Genomic DNA, 23,191 nt, shown 5'->3' on the forward strand with positions numbered 1-23,191 from the left:
CTGGGGTGAAACAAAAGACAGGGAAGTGCAAACAGCTCAACTGGAGCAAAAAAGTAGAAAAAAATTAAGGTTGCTTGCTGCAGTGATGGTTGTCTGCAGCTCGATTAAGTAAAGTGATGCTCTGCTCACCATAAGATATAGTTCTGTTGCAATATATTTAAATTTGGAAAACTTGGTTTGAACATTAGGGACCATCTCCCTAGCCTCTTCACCCGATGGAGTGGGTTGGTTGGAGGTGCTGGAAGTAGAAGGTTGGGGAGGGTTCTTGGTCAGTTGCCTGACTTCTGCTCTTGAATAATTGTTTGGGTGCTTCCTCTGCATGTGCCTTATCATCGTGTGGTTCCCAAACGAATATTTTTTGTTTGGGTTCCCTCTTGACAGTTCTTGGTCACCGATGAGGCAAGTCACCTTTGCTGCATTTACTTTTTCTGCACCCCTTGGCATTTTGAAAAACTCCCAAATAAAATGTTCTTTGGGTTTGTATGGGGGAGTGTCCTCAGGCAGATATTGCCTCTCCTCCTGCTCCTCTTCGTCCTCCTCTTCTTCATGACCACCAATGTGGTCTTGTGGTGGTCGTTGTGGTGGTTGTGGAGGTGGTGGTGGTCCAGATGCACCTGCAGCTGCTACTACTGAAGCCATTTCTCACAGAATGCAGGTCTTCTTCACTCAAACAACAAAGTGAAAATGAGGAAAAAAGGTGGATCTTTTATCATTTGGAAAAAAAACTGTTGTGAACCAATCAAAAGTGTTATTTTCAGGTCACATGACCCGACGCGCTTACGCTAATGCTTCCAGGTGCGTTTACGCCGTGCGTATCACGCGGACGCGGCTACGCGATACGTCACGATCATGTTTTCGTTCGCGATATTGGCGCTAACGGGACGCTTCCCGGTTCGCGCACCGGGGCGCTTCAAACGAGTACGCTCTCCGGAGCGCTCACCAGGGCACGCACCGGGAGCGCTCCAAGGCAAAAAAAAAAAAACAATACATATAAAAAAAGGGAAAAATTGTAGGGACTGGTAGCCCGATGTGCCTTTGCTATACTCAAGTGGTTTTTACGAAAATTAACTTTCAAAAAAATATATATTGTGCTACATTGGGCTATATATATGTTAGAGCCCAAATGTAGCCCAAATGTAGCCCAATGTAGCCCAATGTAGCCCAATGTAGCCCAAAGATGGCCACCAGAGACAAAAAAAAACAAATGTAGCCCAAATATCAGCCATATGTAGCCCAACTATAGCCCAATGATAGAATGTACCAGAGTGTTCTAAAGAACAACTAGAGCGTTAACAGTCTTACTTATAAAGTGAGACTTATAGTTAGGAATTAGCATTTTAAAAACCTATGAAATTCACTGAAAAAACCATAGGTTTCACACCAGTTATAGTTAGGAATTAGCATTTAAAAAACCTATTAAATTCACTGAAAAAAACATAGGTTTCACACCAGTTATAGTTACCTGGAAATTTTACTGAAATAAAACCATTGAAATTCCACGTTATAGTTAGTTGGACTCACTATAACTTGCGCACCTGCAATGCACTGCTGATGATGTCACATATTACATCACTCATGACATGGTCAGTGACATCACTCATGACATCACTTATGACTCCATCCTTGTGACAGAGTGACAGACCTCCTTTCAGTGTAATGTAACCCTTGAAACACATATTCAAAAATAGAAACTAACATTTACAAAAAAGTGGAGATACCTATACCAGTTACAACAACCAATTCAGTAATTCCACCATTTATATACACATCCACTCATTCACCAACAGTTCTATATAGTCATTCATACATATACTCAATTATCATATGTAGTGAGACACCTTTATATCCGTTAACTCACCGACAGTCTTCCAAAAGTTACTCACACACATACTCACACATGCAAATAAACTATTGAACATCCATTTATTTGCATATAGAGCTATACACACACTACCACCTTACTTCTAACGAAACTTACACATACTTACTCTCTTAAACAATCACTTATAGAAACACATACAGTCCTGCACATATGCTGTCTTCAAAACACATACAAACAGTGAGTTAGTCATTGATGCATCTATGTGCTAAGTAACACTTCCACCAAACCATACAGACACTCATACTGATACTGATACTCTAAAAAACATCTAATAACACATATACACACACATGTAGCTACTCACCAACCCATGCAGCCACTTATACACAAAATGAAACACTGATACAAACATTTAAATATTTAAACAATACTCGCTAATATATGTATTCACTATGATACACTTAATAAGCCTGTTAACCAATCATTTTTTTTTAAAACATCCATTAAGACACTTATTTAAACATTTATTCTTCCATCGACCTTTACATATACATATATAAAACATATTTATTTTTAGAAAGACACACATTCACTGGATGGTGTCATCAGTGATGTCATGAGTGATGTCACTGACCATGTCATGAGTGATGTAATATGTGATGTCATCAGCAGTGCATTTCAGGCGCGCAAGTTATAGTGAGTCCAACTAACTATAACGTGGAATTTCAATGGTTTTATGTCAGTAAAGTTTCCAGGTAACTATAACTGGTGTGAAACCTATGGTTTTTTCAGTGAATTTAATAGGTTTTTTAAATGCTAATTCCTATCTATAACTGGTGTGAAACCTATAGTTTTTTCAGTGAATATATGTATATATATCCTACTTGCGGTCGCCAGTAGCTAGTTATAGTTAGGACCTAGTTTCTATAGGACTATAGGAAAAGTGTTTTGTTGTTTTTCCAATAACTTGACGAAAATACGCGAAATTTTCAACACTTGTGATCAACTCATGTCAGCTCCAGTCTTAAAAGTTTCAGGTTGATTCGCCAAGCGGGGGATGTATTTCACACTCCTGCCTCTGCCTGCATCGTGACCTGAAGCACGGGGCTGCAGCGGTGTTTGGCATGTAAGGAGACACGGCAAGACTATCGTCCACAGGATATCGGCATTTGACACAACGTTGGCTGTCCTGCACCTGCCATTCCACTGTCAACAGAAATCCCCCCAGCAGCACCAACCTGGACTACAGGTGCATCATGGGACCTGCAGTCTCTACAACTTGCAGCTTGATGAGCAATCATGAGGAAAGGGGGTGGAGCGGATCCGCACCAATGGGGAAGTGGCAGGACTTGTATAATTTGGTGTTTCAAAAGCAGCCTGAACACTAAGGCATCGGAAGAAGGCCAGTGTCGGCCGAAATGCATCATGCCATTTCGTTTTTCTCGATTAAAGTGTCTCCTGAACGTTCCCTGTGTGGTCTCCACTCTTTCCTAGAGAGGAAGTTTTTTTGATATATATAAATATATATATATACATATATATATATATATACATATATATATCCAAAAGCAAAGGTGGTTCCTTTTTTCCGGCTTAATGGTGCTTCATGCAAAGTGCGTTGCTCCCGTGGCTGAACCACGCCGCAATTATATCCACAACAAACCTCCAAAGAAGTAGAAGCCGCACATCCACAGTATTCTTTTACCAAAGATTAATTTATTCTTAAATCATTTATCAGTTCCCAGCACAGGATTAACCCAAACGCACCGGTATATACATATACCTTGATCACGGTTAACTTTTCAAACATTTTTTTCTTTTTTTATAACATTACTAGGAAACAGTATTACATAATTTCCTATTTCTTTCTGAGGCTGCCCCATGGGATTATGGTTTATGTAGTCCCCAAAATGAATTACGATATATACATTTTTCTAAAACAACCAGTAAGAAAAAGGATAATTGATGTTCATCATTTGTATGTCATTCTGACAGGATTATAAACGTTATATCTTTACATTTTTTGCAGATGTTATAAGTATTTTGACCAAAACGTTTTTTAGGGCTAATTTCATTCCTCAGTCCTTTTGTGAGTACTGATAAAGTTCTGGCGATTTTATAATCCATCCTTGGGTGATTTTACTATTTATTTTGTCCTGTACAGTAATATTTGTTTATTTATTTACCCTCCAGTGGGTCTACATCATTTTTGTCACTGTTTGATTTACAGCCCTCCAGTGGGCTAGGTGGAAACTTTATTGTTTATTTCCTATAGGACTTCATTATATACACCAAATGCCCATATTAGCCAATTCAAAAGATATCCATTCAATGATTCTACCAGTGTTTTGTTCTTTTTACTTTTTACAGAAGCTTTACGGAGGCCTATAGATGTATATATAATTCTTCCGACTGATTCAAGCCAAAAGGTGTCATGGTCCTAAGATTTAAAATGTGGTGTGACTCCTTTTGTCTCAGTCTTTTTTCTCGGGTGCCACCTCTTTTGTTCGTTGGTACAGTTTCGATCCCATAGAATTTTAAAGTTTTCCAATTTCCTTTATGATGGCTTTCCATATGTTTGGCCACAGCATTGTTTCTATCCTCATTTTTCCTAGCTCGAACATGCTCCAGTATGCGTTTTTTGAGTTCACAGATGGTACTGCCCACATATTTTAGCTCACATGGGCATTCGATGACATAAACTGTGCACTGACTCTTACAGGTAATCAGCTCTCGTATTTTCCAAATTTTGTTATTTGCCATCTTGACCTCCACAGTAGGTTTAGCAATTTCGCAAACTTTACAGTTGTGGCATTTTACAAATCCCTTTGTATTTAACCATGATGTTTTGTTTTTTGTTTTAAAATGGCTAAGGACCAGCTGGTCTTTTCCTAATTCCCAGCTCTCCGATATGGTATTACTGGATGGGGCCCCATCTTTTTACCTATCGTTGTGTCCAACTGTAGGATTTTCCAGTTTTTCTTGATTTTATTTACAATTTCTCTTGATTCTTGACTGAAATCCAATATTAATCTTATTGGATCTTCCTTGGATTCATCCTTGCTCTTTTTTGTTGTAGTTAGGCATTCTGTTCTAATTTTCTCATTAGCTCTGTTCCAACATTTGTTAATAATGCAACTGCCATATTTTCTTTCCTTGAAGCGCTTTGCAGGTCCTGTCCTATGTTTTTTCCATTCCTGCTCTTCTCTATAGATTCTTCGTAGACGCAGGAATTCCCCATAGCGGATACTTGATATCAAGGATTGCTGATGAAAGCTCTTTGCCTCCAGGGTTGCATTGGTTGCAGTAGCTTTCCTGTGTAAGGTTGTTTCTAAACAGTTGTCTTTTACATAGATTTCTACGTCTAGGAAAAATACCTTTTCTTTACTCAATTCACAAGTGAAGTGCAATCCAGGTGTACTTGTGTTTAGGATTTCAAAGTATTCCCAGAACTCCTGATCCCCCCCATTCCAAATGATCAGGAGATTATCTATGGATCTGTTCCAACTGATTATTTTTTTAGTGAATTGCTCATTTTTGACACTCCATGCTACCTCATTTTCTCACCACCCCATTTATAAATACGCATAACTGGGGCTGAAGGAAAAACCCATTGCTGCTCCATTTCGTTGTCGATAAAGATCTTCCCCAAATAGAAATACATTATTTGTGAAACACAAGGCAAACATTTTCATCAGCATTTCATTATGTTTTTTGTAGTGAATGTTTCTCTCCTTCAACAAATAGTTGTAGGCATTTAAACCAAGGGTATTGTCAATATTTGTATAAAGGGCGGTCACAGCCATCGTTATTAGGTAGTAGGATTTTTGTCATGTTATATTTTGTAGAACACCTAGTAGGTCTGTGGTGTCCTTTATGTAGGATCTTAAATCTGCCACATATGGGATAAAAAAATAGTCGACAAAGTTTGCCATTGGTTCCAAAAGTGTACCTTTTGCCAACACAATTGGTCTCCCCGGTGGTGTAGTGGAGTTTTTGTGGAGTTTAGGAAGAAATACATGGTAGCTATTGTGGGAAAATCTACTGATAGATATTTCTTTTCTTCATCATCAATTAATTTGTTTCTTTCCCATATTTTATGTTTTCAGCAATTAAATGTTTTTATTTTTGTGTGTTAGTTGTTAATAGTAATAGTTATGAATTTTAAAATACGTTTTAATTGTGTTTTATTATTTTATAGTTTAATTTAGGTGTGTTGTGAATATTATAGTGTTAAAGTTTGTGTAGTTAATTAATGTTTATTTCTTTTTTATTAATATTATTTTTTAATTGATTATTAATTATGTTGATTATGTCAATATATTTAATTAAAAATGTTGAACTGTTTTGTTATTGGTGTTGTGTTTTAGGGTAGGAAATAAAATAAATATATTTATGTTTTAAAAAGGATAATTATTTTGTAAATGTATTTATTATTTTATTTTATATAATATGTTTAGGTTTTTGTTATGTGTAATTAATATTTAATAATTGTTCTTTTCATATATTTAATATTTTTCATATTTATTGTTTCAGTGTTTGATAGTGAATAGTAAAAAAAAGTCTCAGCTATCCAACACTTTCACTACTGTTGAATTTACTGGACTGGAAATAGTAATTTTTACCCCTCCACTCTCCAGGGCTTTCCCTACTGTTGCGCTCAGTGGAGTTGGAATAGAAATTGTTACACCTCCCCTATCCAACTCTTTCCCTACTGTTGCACTTACTGGAGTGGGAATAGGAATGTTGACCCCTCCACTCTCCAGAACTTTCCCTACTGTTGCACTCAGTAGAGTTGGAATAGTAATTTTTACCTCTCCGCTATCCAATACTTATTCTACTGTTGCACTCAGTGGAGTTGGAATAGTAATTTTTACCTCTCCGCTATCCAATACTTATTCTACTGCTGCACTCTGTGGAGTGGGAATAGTCATTTTTACGCCTCCGCTATCCAACACTTACCCTACTGTTGCTCTCACTGGAGTGGGAAAAGTCTTTTGTCCAACACTTTCTCTACTGTTGCACTCTTTGGAGTGGGAATAGTAATTTTTATATCTTCACTATGCAACACTTTCCTTACTGTTGCTCTTACTGGAGTGGGAATAGTAATTTATACCCCTCCCCTATCCAACACTTTCCCCACTGTTGCACTTACTGGAGTGGGAATAGTAATTTTTTTCCCTCCGCTCTCCAGAACTTTCCCTACTGTTGCACTCAGTGGAGTTGGAATAGTAGTTTTTACCTCTCCCCTATCCAATACTTAATCTACTGTTGCACTCTGTGGAGTGGGAATAATAATTATTACCCCTCCGCTATTCAACACTTTCCCTACTGTTGCTCTTACTGAATTGGGAATAATAGTTTTTACCCCTCCGCTGTTCAACACTTTCCCTACTGTTGCACTTACTGGAGTAGGAATAGCAGTTTTTTCCCCTCCCCTCTCCAGAACTTTCCCTACTGTTGCACTCAGTGGAGTTGGAATAGTAATTTTTACCTCTCCGCAATCCAATACTTATTGTACTGTTGCACTCAGTGGAGTTGGAATTGTAATGTTTACCTCTCCGCTATCCAATACTTATTCTACTGTTTCACTCTGTGGAGTGGGAAAAGTAATTTTTTTCCTTCCGCTTTCTAGAACTTTCCCTACTGTTGCACTCAGTGTAGTTTGAATAGTAATTTTTACCTCTCCGCAATCCAATACTTATTCTACTGTTGCACCCAGTGGAGTGGGAATGGTAATTTTTACCCTTCCGCTATCCAACACTTACCCTACTGTTGCTCTCACTGGTATGGTAATAGTTATTTTTACCCCTCCGCTGTCAAACACTTTCCCTACTGTTACACTTACTGGAGTGGGAATAGTAATATTTTCCTCTCCACTATCCAACACTTTCCATATTGTTGCTCTCACTGGATTGGGAATAGTAATTTTTACCCCTCCCCTATCCAACACTTTCCGTACGATTGCACTCTTTGGAGTGGGAATGGAAATGTTTACATCTTCACTAACCAACACTTTCCCTACTGTTGCACTTACTGGAGTTGGAATAGTAATTTTTTCCCCTCCGCTCTCCAGAACTTTCCCTACTGTTGCACTCAGTGGAGTTGGAATAGTAATTTTTACCCCTCCGCAATCCAATACTTATTCTACTGTTGCACTCAGTGGAGTGGGAATGGTAATTTTTACCCCTCCGCTATCCAACACTTACCCTACGGTTGCTCTCACTGGATTGGGAATAGTGATTTTTACCCCTCTGCTGTCAAACACTTTCCCTATTGTTACACTTACTGGAGTGGGAATAGTATTTTTTTCCCCTCCACTTTCCAACACTTTCCATATTGTTGCTCTCACTGGATTGGGAATAGTAATTTTTACCCCTCCCCTATCCAACACTTTCCGTACGATTGCACTCTTTGGAGTGGGAATGGAAATGTTTACATCTTCACTAACCAACACTTTCCCTACTGTTGCACTTACTGGAGTGGGAATAGTAATTTTTTCTCCGCCGCTGTCCAGCACTTTCCCTACTGTTGCACTCAGTGAAGTGGGAATAGTAATTTTTACCACTCTGCTATCAAATACTTATTCTACTGTTGCACTTAGTGGAGTGGGAATAGTCATTTGTACCCCTCCACTATCCAACACTTTCCCTACTGTTGTTCTTACTAGAGTGGGACTAGTAATTTTTACCCCTTCCTTTCTCTACTGTTGCTCCTACTGGAGTGGAAATAGTAAATTTGACCCCTCCGCTATACAAACCTCTCCCTACTGTATCTCTTACTGGAGTGTGAATAGTAATATGTTCCCCTCAGCTAACCAACACTTTTCCTACTGTTGCACTCTTTGGAGTGGAAATAGTAATGTTTACCCCTCCGCTATGCAACACTTACCATACTGTTGCACTTACTGGATTGGGAATAGTCATTTTTTTTGCCCTTCGCTATCCAACACTTTCCTACTGTTGCTCTCATTAGAGTGGGAATAGTAATTTTTACCCCTCTGCTATCCACCACCTTTTCTACTGTTGCACTCACTGGAGTTATAATAGTAAATGTAATTATTGTGCTATCCAGTACTTTCTCTACTTTTGCACTTATTGTATTGGGCAATTTAAGTTTAAATATTTTTTTATAGTTTCATGTTTTAATTTATTCTTGTTTTTTTATTATATTTTAAATTATTTATATATATTTTTATAATATTGTAAAAAATTTAAATAAATTATAGATAAGTTCATTAATTAATTTAAAGTAGATACATGTGTATAAATTATCATGTTTATGTGTTTATTTTTATATAAAGTTTATTTGTTATAATTTGTAAAAATGTATATTAAATTTAATTTAATTTGTTACGTTTAATAATAATGTTTATATTTAGTCTATATTATTTTATTTAATATATATATATAAATTGATATTTGTTACATCAGTATTTTTTTTCAATATTTTTGTATTTACCTGTTTTGGTGTAGGATTCGATATTTTTGTATTCTATATATTTTTTTCGATATTTAGAACATCGATATTTTTTACATCAATATTTAGTGAACTAGAACAGATAACAAAAGTATGATAAAAATTCATTTAAATCACCAGCATTCACTATTCTTCATTAAGTGCAAGGACATAACTGGGCTCATTGTGAACAAGGAATTCAGTAGCTTTATAATGATTTCATGGTCATATGTCACCTAATTATGTGACACTAAAATTATTTTGAACATTGTTAATAAATGTGCACCTTGTACGCCAGGCCTGTAGTAGGTACCTGGATATTGCAAAAAGCACCTACCCAGTATTTTCGGATTGTATTATGTGCATTGTCTCTGCATACTGTACCAGGGATAATTACCGACAAACAGGGACAATTCACTTGCTCCTGGGTTTTTGAAAAGAGGGGATGGAAGAACAAAAAGTGTTCGACTGTTTCAGTGCAAAATCAGCATGAAGGGCATGCAGTGATATTCTACTCGACTGCAACTTATTCCTGAGCTCATTCACTGGGAGAATTCCGTACCTCAGTTTCAGGAAAAGCGATCTAGCCAGAGGCGGCTCTATTTGATTTAAAAATTGTTCAAAAGCTGGAAAACATTTCACATCCATGAACTGCTATGTTGAGGTTCTATGTGTCATTGAAAGTAAAGCCCAATATCTATCCTTCAGATGCAAAACCATCACCTTGCTGAGGTTTTCAGGTTTATCCCACACATTTTGCTAGCCAAGGTCATACAACTAAGTTTTGATATGTTTAAACCAAGGTATTACCAGTTGTTTGTCAGTGACTTTAACTTCAATCACATCCAAATTCACCAGATTCTGGGACCTAACCAACCAAAGCTCTAACCAATATAACAGAGGTTTCAGGGCATCACTTTTTACAATATTTCTCAGCTCTAAATTGAGTTGCATGGTGATAGGTGGGGCTCTAGTGGGCAAGGAATCTTTTCTGTATTGGCTCAAGGACCATGTTTTTGTCAATGCCCCATATTTCAGCCCCAAACCACGCGGCACCTAATCCCTTGCCACAATAGATTTCGAAAGCTGGGAATATAGGACGGAAATTAGACCTATGCAGTTTTCTCCTAGTTGCAGACTGGATGTATGGCGTAACATCACAAACATTTACATCGCACACCATTACAACGCAATTTTTACAACGTAGAATCCTTTACAATGAATTCATTTACAACGCATGACTTTACATAGCAGATGCTATTACAATGCATTCCATCACAACGTAAGTATAGGTAAGTATATTATTTTATTAAAAAATGTAATTAATACATATGTAAATTATTTTAATTATTAAATTAATTTTCAATTAATTCATTTGTAAATATATATATTTATTAAAAAAAAGTATAGGTGTTTTTAAATATTATTCTAACTCCATGGGAGTGTAATAGTAGGATAAGTGCTGGATAGTGTAGGGGTAAAAAATACTTTAATTTTAATTTTAAAAGAACTATTTTAAATAAATAAAAAATATTTAAAATATTTTTTTTAATTTTTATAAAGTATTTTTTTTAAACTAAACCCTAAAAATACCCAAGTATCCCAAAACCCAAACCTGTCCCTGAACCCTAAAAATACCCCAGTACCCCAAAACCCAAACCCAGCCCTGAACCCTAAAAATACCCCTGTACCCCAAAACCCAAACCCAGCCCTGAACCCTAAAAATACCCCAGTACCCCAAAACCCAAACCTAGCCCTGAACCCTAAGAAAACCCATGTACCCCAAAACCCAAACCTAGCCCTGAACCCTAAAAATACCCCATTATGCCAAAACCCAAACCCAGCCATGAACCCTATAAAAAAACCTCTGTACCCCAAAACCCAAACCCAGCCCTGAACCCTAAAAATACCCCTGTACCCCATAACCCAAACCCAGCCCTGAATCCTAAAAATACCCCTGTACCCCAAAACTCAAACCCAGCCCTGAACCCTAAAAATACCGCTGTACCCCATAACCCAAACCCAGCCCTGAATCCTAAAAATACCCCTGTACCCCATAACCCAAAACTATATATATAAAATTACTTAAAATAATGTATTTAATTTATTTTTAATATTAATTAAATTAATTAAAAAAAATGTGGAATTAAATAAATGTTTAAATAAGATAATATACTTACCTATACTTACGTTGTAATGGCATGCGTTGTAATAGCATCTGCTATGTAAAGTAATGCGTTGTAAAGGCATTCGATGTAAAGGATCCTGCGTTGTAGTAGTTGCGTTGTAAAAGTAGTCCGTTGTAAAAGTTGCGTTGAAACGGTTGTATACCTGCAGACTCAACATGCTATAAGGAAATCTAGCTTTTCAGAATTGAAAGAACCCCTTGATAAGCTACTTGACAATCTTACACCCAAGTAATCAAATTACTTAACTTGTTCAAGATTGATAAATCCCACTCATACTTTCCCCCTAAAGGTCTTATGCGGCCGAAACACCATGAACTTGGTTTTGATGACATTAATTTCCAAGCCAAACCTGGACATGCCTCTGACAATTTGTCTAGGATGCTTTGCAATCCCACAGGTGTTCCTGAGATTATCAGAGTATTTCCGGTGAATAAGAGGGTTGGGATTTGCTTGTTCACTACTCTTGGGCATTTCCCATTACAGTTGTATGAGGTATTAATTGGGCCATTTATGTAGAGTGTGAACAGGGCTGGGGTCAGGACTCACCCTTGCCTCACCCCCTTCAATATAGCTATACGATCTGTTAACTTGCCCTCCTTACCCCATTTTATTTGGGCATAGGTCCCACTGTGTAAATGCAGTAGCAAAGACAAGAGATCTGATGACCTTCCCATCTCTTTCAATGTTGGCCATAGCTTTGCTCGGTGGATCAAATCAAAAGCTGACTTTTGATCCACAAAAACCACGTACAGGTGTCCTTTATTGATAACAGCAATTTTCTATGATACCAATAGGAACTGAAGTACTTGATCTGTGGTACTCGAGAATGCCCAAAATCTAGTTTGTAAGTTAGACAATATTTGCTTGTCATCCATCCGTGGTTGAATTTTCCCCAACAGTTGTTTACAAAAACTGTTTGGGGCATATCAATCAGGATAATGGGCAGATAATGGGTAGGGTCACACTGATCCACTTTTTTCAAAACTGGGATTATTTCCGCTAAACTTCCAGGTCTCCAGTATGTCTGTCCCTTTAGATATTGCATTCCACACTCATTTAGTAGATATCCCACACAGCTAGTACTGAACAATTCAAATCCCCTAGTATCCTGTATAGGTCAGGGGTGTTTCCTGTTTTCCTTGATTTAATAGCTGCTAGTGTTTCTGCCATAGTGAATGTGAATATAGGGACAGTTTCCTCAGTATTACAATCTCCACACTCATTTAGTAGATATCCCACACAGCTAGTACTGAACAATTCAAATCCCCTAGTATCCTGTATAGGTCAGGGGTGTTTCCTGTTTTCCTTGATTTAATAGCTGCTAGTGTTTCTGCCATAGTGAATGTGAATATAGGGACAGTTTCCTCAGTATTACAATCTGGCATCCCTGCCTTCACAGCACTATTACTTTCAACTATCCAGTGGAGTATATGCTGGTAAAGTGCTGTTCTCAACGATGGGGTTCAATATGAAAGTCATCTTCACTTACAATGAAGGGTACCCCTTTGGCAAGCAAATGCCCACAAAATTTAGCATCTTTCATTGTCACTCACTAACTAGTACACTCAAATAAGTTTCTTCCCACTTTTTCCTGGCTTGGGACTGTTCCTTTTCATATGTCTTCTTCCCAAAAATGATAGCAGTTCTGCACCTACATTTTATGCCACTCAAGAGATTTCCTTTACCTAGTTAATAGTTGTTATCAAACAACTCTAGGCCCTTTATTATAATGCGCTGCACTTTAACTCTGAAAAAGATCTCCTGATTAATAGACTCGAGAAGATAACCAATCAATCAATCAGTGTTCTGTAAAGCACGCTTCTCACCTGTTAGGGTCTCAAGGCGCTGGGGAGGGGAAGGCGGGGGACAGCTCTGTTGGGGTCATTTGAAGAGCCCGGTCTTGAGGTCTTTCATGAATTGGTCGAAAGTCTGGATTTGCCGGAGGTGGAGGGGGAGCTTGTTCTGTATCTTGGCTGCAAGGTAGGAGGAGGACCTTCCAACTGCTCTGTTCCTGTAGAAGCATGGGACGGTAGCTAGGGAGAGGTCGGCTGATCATAGGTTTCTCTTGGGTGCGTGGAAGGAGAGGCGGTTGTTAAAATATTGAGGTCCGATGTTGTGGAGGGCCTTGTATGCGTGCATGAGCAGCTTGTAACTTATCCTTTTTTGGTTGGGGAGCAAGTGGAGCTCACTTAGATGTTGAGTGAAGTGGTTGTGCTATGGGATATTAATGATTAGTGTGTCTATGGCGTTCTGGACTGTCTTGAGTTTGCAGAGGTGTTTCTTGTTGATTCCGCCGTCAGGGTGTTGCTGTAGTACAATCTGCTGGTGATGAGGGCGTGAGTGACCATTTTCCAGGAGACGGCGGGTATCCATTGAATGTTTTACATATTATGTTGAGGGTGTTGAAGCATGCGGAGGACACGGCATTGATGTGGTGATTCATTGTGAGCAATGGGCCCAGTATGCTGCCGAGGTTATGTGCATGGTCTGTCTGGTGGATGGGTTTCTGAGGGCAGGGGGGAAACCAATTGTTGTCCCATGCTGAGGGGGTGGAGCCAAGGATGAGGACTTCTGTTTTCCCTGAGTTGAGTTTCAGGCAGCTCTCCTTCATCCAGGTTGCAACGTCTGTTATCCCTTCTTGGAAGTCGTGCTTGGTTATATTGGGTTCCTTCGTGAGGGAGAGGATGAGCTGGGTATCATTGGTGTAGGAGACAATGTTGAGCTCATGGTTTCTAGCAATGATTGCGAGGGGGCAATGTAGACATTGTAGAGTGTGGGGCTGAGGGAGGATCCTAGGGTACTCTGCATCTGGTGTCTGTTGGTTCCAAGAGGAAGGGCAGGAGTCTAATTCTTTGTGTTCTGCCAGCGAGAAATGAGTGTATCCAGTCTAGGGCCTTTCCTAGAACGCAGGCGTTGTGGAGTCGTGTGGCTAGTGTGCAGTGGGAAACAGTGTCTAAGGCTGCTGAAAGGTGCAGGAGGATGAGAACTGCTATTTGGCCTTGATCGAGGAGAGCGCAGATGTGATGTGTGGTGGCAAGGAGGGTGGTCTTGGTGGTGTGGTTGTTCTGGAATCCAGATTGGGAGGTGTCTAGGATGTTGTTTTCTTCAATGAAGTGTGCTACCTTGGTGTTGATGGCCTTCTCAATGACCTTACCTGTGAAAGGAAGCAGCTAGATGGGCCTGAAATTCTTGAGGTCCGTTGGGTCTGCGGAGGGTTTCCTCAGGAGGGGGTTCACTTGGACATGCTTCCAGTCATCTAGGAAAGTGGCGGTCTCGAGGGAGCAGTTGATTGTTTGGCATAGCTTGATTGCGATGGCTGTGGCAGCCCTGTGGAAGAAGTGAGGTGGGCATGGGTCGGAAGGTGCTCCAGAGAGGATTCTCTTCATGGTCCTTATGATGTCTACTGTTGTGAGAGGGGTCCACGTAAGTAGGGTCTGTTTGGTGGTATCGCTGGGGGTGGGGTTGGGGTGGTGCAGATGTCTTGGTCGTCAAAGTTGTCTTAGAGCGTCTTGATCTTGAGGCGAAAGAAGGAGCTGAGTCTGTTGCAGAGTTCTTGGGAGGGAGGGACATCTGTTGTTTCGCTGTTGGGTTTGGCAAGTTCCTGTATGATGGGGAAGAATTCCTTGGTGTTTTGGCCATTTGGGAGGACTCTGTCTTGGAGGAAACTCTTCTTTGTGGATTTGATCATTTGGTGGTATGTTGTGGTGGCGGTTTTGTGCGCGGTGCGTGTATCAAGAGTTTTGCTATTTCTTCACATTATTTCCTGCCACTGTGGTTTGTAATATTAAGTCTCTGACACCTCCCATGGTCCTTCAAAGCAGTAAATGGTGAAATTTCCCGGGCTGCACTGTTGGCTTGGTCCTTAATCTTGGCCCTAGTCAGTGGTTCATAGCAGTTGGTGCATAGTACTTCGGGAATAACAGTAACACTTTCCCTGTCATGTTGTTCCTTACGTCTTCCCTCCACCCAAAGATCCTCCACCCAAAGATCCGTACCATCAGACTGGACCTCCGTCCATCAGACTCCAGGTCCAGTTTTTCTGTCTCAACTCTTATTTTTTTTATTTCCAGTAGTGTGTAGTGCATCAATTTTATGGCCCTTTCAAATATTCCTGTGATCTTTGCTGCAGTTTAGAGTTTTGTATACGTACCAGCTTGTCCGTGCCCAACATTTCAGGATGGGTCTTCAACAGTTGGAGAAGAGGGTAGGAGGAAGGTTGTACACACTGCTGGTATGGGGCTTGGTCTACCTAAGAAGAATAAACCTGAATTCAAAATACCTAAGGCGTCAGTGTCTTTCTGTTGTAACACAGAGCAGTGGGAGTGTGAAGCCAGCCTGTTTAGAAGGCGCACTCAAGATCTCAGCTGCTGTGAGAGCAATTTCTGGCATGGTTTCGAGTCTTCATGGGTGACGCACTCCTGGCGTCTTAGCTGTGGGGCTGATAGGCACTGACTGCTGGTTTTGCCAGGGCTGCAAGGCTGGTGCATTTGAAACTTACAGCACAGAGATCCCAGAGCAGACTCTTGTTGTATCTCACACACCACTCCTTTGAAGTAGTAGCCCAACATTTGTTGATGTAGAGTGCACTCCGGAGGAGGACACCTGGTGGAGGGAGACCTGAATGGTGCATGTTGCCTCAAGGGGCGTGTCCTTTTCTCAATGGAATGAATGAAGTGGACCGGCAAGGGTACCCTTCTCACCCCTTCCATAAAAATAAAGCCTACACTCAAGTAAGGATTGCTGTGTAAGACTAGGGATGGGCCCTCCTGGAGATCAGGTCAATAAACCTGAATCACAGTTGTAGGAAAGTGGCCCTTTTAGCATGGTTGCCTTCAACATATTGCCAGATGTTGATGCTCTTTGACTAAGTGTCCCCAAGGTTCCTTCTAACTATGTACAAAGGGACTATGTTCTGTCCCTAAAACAGTACCTTTACAACCCTAATTGGCACATCTCTGGCCACATGTAAGAACCTTGTAACAGGTACCATGGGTACCAAGGGCATTGTGACCAGGGAAGACCTCTAAGCACTCCAGGACCTATTGTGCCATCCTTAGAGGCCATGACCCTTAAAACGCACACTGCCCTTGCAGGTTGCGTGTTTTGGTACAAAGAAAAGTGAAGAGTCGACATGGCACACATGCCTGTGTGCCATGCCTACAACCCACTGCCTATGGTACAGGTAAGACACCCCTTTAGCTGTGTGCACTATACCACTGGTGAGGGTACAGGTGCATGAGCCCTGTACCCCTACAGTGTCTAAGTCCATTCTTAGACATTGTAAGTGTAGTACAGCCATAAATAGTATATGGTCTGGGAGTTTGTCATTATGAATTTCACAGTATCATAATGACTATTCTGAATTTTGAGATGTTTGGGATCAAACTTCTCAGCACATTAAACCCACAATGATGCCAGTGTGGGATTTAATGCCAAATGCACTCAGAGTGCATCTTAGAGATGCCCCCTGAAATCAACCTAACTTTGGTGTCCTGACTGACTGGCTGTGCGCCTGCTGCCACTACCAGACATTCTACTGAACCCTTGGGTCGAGAGCCTCCTGCTCTATGGATCCTGGGTAGAGGTGCCAAGCCTCCTTGCCCAGGATAGGCAGGGTCCACAAAGAGGAAGCTTTAAAAGCTTTCCGCCTTTGTGAGCTGACCCAGCCATTTCCTGCTCCAAGCAAGTGGCTCCCACCAATTATACCCCCCCCATGGGAGGGAGAATCAGCAGGAACCCCAAGATAGGAGGAGAGGTGTGCCCACCTTTGCCAATCCCAACCCTCAGGTGGGGGAGGCTTGAAGATGGCGGGACCCAGCCAACTAGAGTGAGGATTCTGCACCCTCCCACTATAAGGTGGCTTATTAGGGAGTGTCCTCACCCCAAGGAAGGAAACCATTGGTATCGACCTGTACCTACCTGAAATGCCCCTAAATTTAGTATTTAGGGGCAACCCTAAACCTTGCCTCCTCAGACAAAGTAGAGAAGAAGTAGGACCGAAGAGCCATGCTGAAAAGAGAAGAGGAGGACCCCAACTGCCTTGGCCCCAGCCCTACCAGCCTTTCCCGACCTCAACCTGCTCCAGCAGAATCCCGGTGTGTCCTGCAGCCAGCAGCCCCTTATAACTCAGGGGACCTGCCCTGCCTCCTCTGCAAAGACTCTGGCGCCTGTGAACACCGGATTTGCTAAAAAAACAGTTTCGGGCTCAAGCCAAATCCGTGAGTCTGCACCACTCTGCACCCAATGCCCATGGCCCAAGTTTGAGTGGCCCAACACAACAAAGAGGTCTCCCCAGCAATGCTGACCTGGGATCTAGGTATCCATGACCTGCCTCAAGCCTCCCGACGATGCCTACAGCCTCTACCTGGAGGATCCCCGGACCACGACCTGAGCTGATAAGGAAAACCCCATGACTCAAGAAACCCAAAGCTGATCCAGCAGCCTGCACCCGGCCACCCCTGTGCAGTTGTAGGTGCACCTTGTGTGCTAACATGGATCTCCCTTTGCCCTGAGCTTCACCATAGGAGCGTTATTTCCCCAGCCCCGTGGCTTGCCCGTGGGCAGTCACCAATCGACGGCCCAATAGGCTAACATTGGGCCTCAGCACTCTGCACCCGGCCATCCTAGTGCCGCTGAGGCTTCTTTTTGAGTGGATGCTTGACCCTGGGGTATCTCTTGTTCTAACACCAGAAACACAACCTTCAAGACCATTTACTTACAAAACGTGAACCTAATTTTTCTCCATAGGATTGTTTTCACTGTTTCAATCTGAAAAAACTTCTAAGTGTTGAGGGGGTTTGTAGGGAAACATGAGAAACGGTTGTTTTATGAAAATTGTTTTACTCACCTTTTATCTAGGAAATGTCCCAGTTGGATATCTAGGCATATCACACTGATTGGAAAAAGAAATAGAAAAAGTACTCTAAAAAGTAATCAGAAGTAATCCTAAGGTAATTGCAACTATATTTAAATATTTTTGCAAACATTTAACAAAGGGCATTCTCATCCAGCTTTCTTGTTGGTCTTGGTCAATCTGTCTTGAAAAGTACCATTCTATTTACCTGTACCAAATCCTGGTTGGTTCTGTAAATAAAATACAACTACATAAATATTTTTAATACCAACAATTAGTCTGAGTTCAATCTTTTGGTGTGTGACATCATTTCTTGCAAGAGTGTGTACAACAAATGCTTAACACTACCCTCTGATAAAGCCTTACTGCACTATCACAAATAGAGAGTAAAATGATATCTACTTTTACCTCTGTATAAGTTTGGGGATCTAATGGGCTTTGTGCACACTATACCTTACTTTTGTGTGGTATCTGCAAAGCCAGCTTCCTACAACAGTGGAAAGACAAGTTGCTGTGGCTGCCAACAAACAGGAAGGAAAGGCTGGCAAGGAAAAGGGGCAATTGACATGGCATTGGAGTGGGACAACTGCTCTGCCGCTGAGCTCTAGAACCTGGAAGCTCACCCTGTGTTGTGATTGGCACCAGGGTGAGAGTTAGACCTCAACTGCAATGCTGTGACATGGAAAGTAGATAAGATTTGATTACACAGGATCAACCTCCATATGAGGACACTCAAAATTCCAATGTACAACGCAGACACAAGCCGCAAAACTTTCTCTAAATGGGTCAATCATCAAAGTGGCCATGGTATGGTCGCATCTGGAAACTACTAATGGAACTTGGTGTTTTAGGTGCTGGACCACTGTTTTGTGCATTGAGGTCCCTGCAGTACTTAAAAAAAAAAGCAAATGTGAATATTTACTGCTATATTACAGTCTGGTACAAATGTATTTATCAATATGCATTATTGGAGAAGTGTGGCTCACTGGTTAGAGCAGGCAGACCCTGAAGCAGAGGTCAGGCCCGGGACCAGGGTTCAATTCCCGACGTGGCAGGGTCTTGAGCTCAAATGTCCATGGACTCGAAAATTCTCGCTTCGGTGCCTGACCTAATCATGGGTTCACACTCTGCAACTCTGGGCATTAAGCTTGCTTAATCTCCATAACGGCCCCCCCCGTGGCGGGATGCCTGGCTTTCACCTTGGGGATGCCCTGTAGGGGCTATCTCACAGGGAAAAGCCAGGACAGGTTTCCAAGGCAAGCGCAGAGATACCCCTTCGGGGGTCGATTCTGGCGCTATATAAGAAACATAATAATAATAAAAAAAATCATAATTATTATTATTGGAGCTACTCGTAGTATTAATCAATAAGAAGCAATTTTGTCCAAAAATCTTTAATCAGTATTAAGAAATGTAGTAATGGGATTTTAATATATGAACTGAGCTCAACGGGGCATCGCCATCTTTCAACCCAGTGTTCTTTTCTGTGTGTTACATGTTGAGTTTGTTGTGTGCTGTGCTGTGTTGGAGTTGGTCCTCTCTGAAGGGTCACCCCCAAACATTTTTGACTTTACCCTCTACTTTTTCCTGAAATTCAATTTTTGTAGCCTGTAGGACTCTGTGCACCTTAGCACTGCTATCCAGTGATAACATGCTTGTGCTCTCTCCCTTAAACATGGTAAACTTGGCTTAAATCTGATTGGCATATTTAATTTACTTATAAGTCTTTTGTAGAGTGGTATACCATATACCCAAGGACTGTACATGAAATGCTACTGGTGGGCAGCACTTATTGTGCAACTAACTTAAGTAGCCCCATACAACATGTCCCTGGACTGCCATTGCAACCTGAATGGAGTTCTAAAACTGCAGATTCAACTTGGCAATATAAATATTTTGCCTAGCCTTAAATTCACCATTCATTGCATACAAGTCATCCCTAAGGTAGGTTCTAGGTAGCCCACATGGCAGGGTGCATTGTAATTAAGTTTTACATCCCCTGGTAGTGAAAAAATCCTACTATCATTTTTGACTACTGTGAAGTCTACCTCCCCAATAGGATAACAATAGGTTTCCTTATTAGATTTAGAAAGTGCTAACTTTGGATTGAGAACGGGTAAACCTTTCATATGTGGTATCTGAGAAATTGTAATTTACAAACCTCTTTAATGGTAAAGTATGATTTTAAGGTGCAGTTTTGAAAATACAGCTTTTAGAAATTTGGTATTTTCCTGCCCTATTTGGTGCCTGCAACCTGTCCCTGGGTCACATGACTGGGTATAGTTGGTAGTCAGACTTTGTATGCTCCTCCCAGACAGCTACACAGTAAAGGAATTAGGTGCGCCTGGATGGACCTCCAACTGACAGCCCTGTTTGGAACTGAATAGGCTATGCTCTGCCACCATTAAAGGACTTGTTGCCCCATCATTGTTCACACAGCCAGCTAGGAGCCAGGGCAGGGGAGCAGGAACCCCACTTGCAACTGAATAAACTGTGCTCTTCCTCCAAATTAATGACTTGCCGCCCCTGCATTGTTCATGCAGCCAGCTAGGAGCCAGGGCAGGGGAAGCAGGAAACTTCAAGAACTTCAAAGCGAATTCTGTAGGTCCTTATCCTATTTCAAAGGCAGCACCAGGTATGACAATAGAACCCTCAGAACCACTCTTCACTTCCCTTTCTGAAACTATGGAAGGACTCTTGGATGACAGGCTGCTGCTCTGGCCTGCTGTCTGCTCAAGAAGGCTGTTTTGCTGCCCCTGCAAGTACTGCTTTGCTGCCTGGGGCCCACCTTGAATGCTCAGAGGCCTGCCCTACACCTTAAGCCTTGATCCACGTTTTGAAATAAGTACTACCACATTGAAGACAAGGGCTAGTTGGGTGGACTCCTGATCAAGACTCATGAACAGAAGAGGCTCCAACCATCTTGAACCCGCACCTGAACCCAGCCTGAGTGAGTCCTAATGCCCCAAGTGGTACTCCTCCAGTTCTGGACCCTTGGTGGCGCTGTTGAAGGTGAAATCCAAAACTTTGGACTTAAAAAATGTTTGTCTAAAAACTGCTCTGAGACCCGACAGGAGACAGCTACCAACCTGCTTTTCCATCCGTCCAAGTGCATTGATGGTCGCCCTGAGTTTACAAATTGCATGTAATGTAAACCTGACTGTTTACATGCCAAACTACCAAAGGGTTAGAAACAGGTTAATTTAGTGACTTTTGAGGTTCACCATGACAGGGTTTGTGGCTGTTGCTTCAACAGGGTTAACACCCAATTCAACCAACAACCCAATCTCTCAAATGTTGTCTTCTATCTCGCAAGATGGTTATTCTGTCTTTAGTCAGGTCAAAGAAGGAAGCCCTTATAATCTGACTAAATCAAGTGAGCTTGTATGAGATCAATACTGGCAGTTAAAGAGCTTATTAATAAGTCCCTACATTAATAGGGGGCATGGCATTTTGAATATGAAGAGAATTGATGATCAATTCATGTGTAGGCCCAAGAATCCAGAACCCGAGAAGGCACCAGTGAGGGTCGCCTGGCTAGAATTAAACAGAACAAAGGCCAAGAGGTTGCATTATATTCAGTAGCAAGTAGGCAATAATAACTATAAATGAGCATTGGGACAGCACTGCCCAGTTCACAATAAGCATTTCATGGTTGACAATTGAATGGCCTAAGAAGGTGCTAGTGACAGTCTGGGATGCATGTGACTGGTTATTTCTTGCCATTCAGATAGGAGAGGTACATAGTCACTCTGTGAATGGGAATTGCATCATCCTAAATCATCTGGGATTAGAAAACTGACAGCGTGTAAACGGTCACTTTGTGTTTTATTTATCAATCTATTCTAATTTTCACATGGCACCAGAAAGGGAAATTAACATTTTGACTGATGAAGTTCAAAATATGCAAATTTACAGCTTCTAAGGAAGTACCATACCCTAGATGCAGTATTCAAAATGCATTGTTCCTATACTCGAGCCAAAGGGTGATCTGGCATTAAATGCTCATTTCGAGATCATTTGTGTATTTGAGATCCACCGCTTTAAAGTTCTCCAGGAGAAGTACGTACCATTGGGGCACATAAAGTGGTATTACTATTTTGTATTTTAATTCTAAATCAAGTAGATTTGTTTGTTCCATCTATGATGCAAGAGTTGGGCGAATACAAACATATGGTGTCTCCTTTATGGACTGTGGTAGTCTTCCAAAAAATCAATACCTACCAGGAAGGATTTCTCTGGACAAACTTCACCTTGCTGACTGTAATTTTAGGTGTACTGTATGGAGTTCTTTAGAATTATTTATTAAGAACAACATGATGGTGTCGGACTATTCCTTTGGTAGTGCCTGTTTCAACATGACTAGGCCAGTTGGGAAACACATACATTAGCCATTTCAATTAATCTGCTCATCTGACGCACACATACTTGTAAAGAGCACAATGTGTCAGGCATTGTGCTCCAGACAATCAATATGAAGGCATACAAAACTACCACAAGAACTTCTTAGACTTCAAGGTGGGACAGATATGACAACAAAACTTTGACTGTGTCGTTCAACTTCACAAAGAAGCTCTAGCAAGATGTCACCTACATTACTACCAGCATCACCACAGCACTCAGGCAATTACCTGTGAAACCGACTCTAAGCCAAGCGACGGAGGCTGGAGACAGTGGCCACTGTATTCGCTTGACAAGTGCATTAGAAAATCGGCCAGGCATCAATAATCTAGAAACAAACGTTTGCGAACCCGACAGGTCGGGATAGTATTGTATGTGGCTACATTCATTTGTTAGTACTGCATACATAAAGTGAAGGACCGTTGTTTTTATCTTATGACAAAACAAATTATTGATTTGTGATCGCTA

The sequence above is a fragment of the Lissotriton vulgaris genome, chromosome 8 (assembly GCF_964263255.1).
Source record: "Lissotriton vulgaris chromosome 8, aLisVul1.2, whole genome shotgun sequence".
Lineage (NCBI taxonomy): Eukaryota > Metazoa > Chordata > Amphibia > Caudata > Salamandridae > Lissotriton > Lissotriton vulgaris.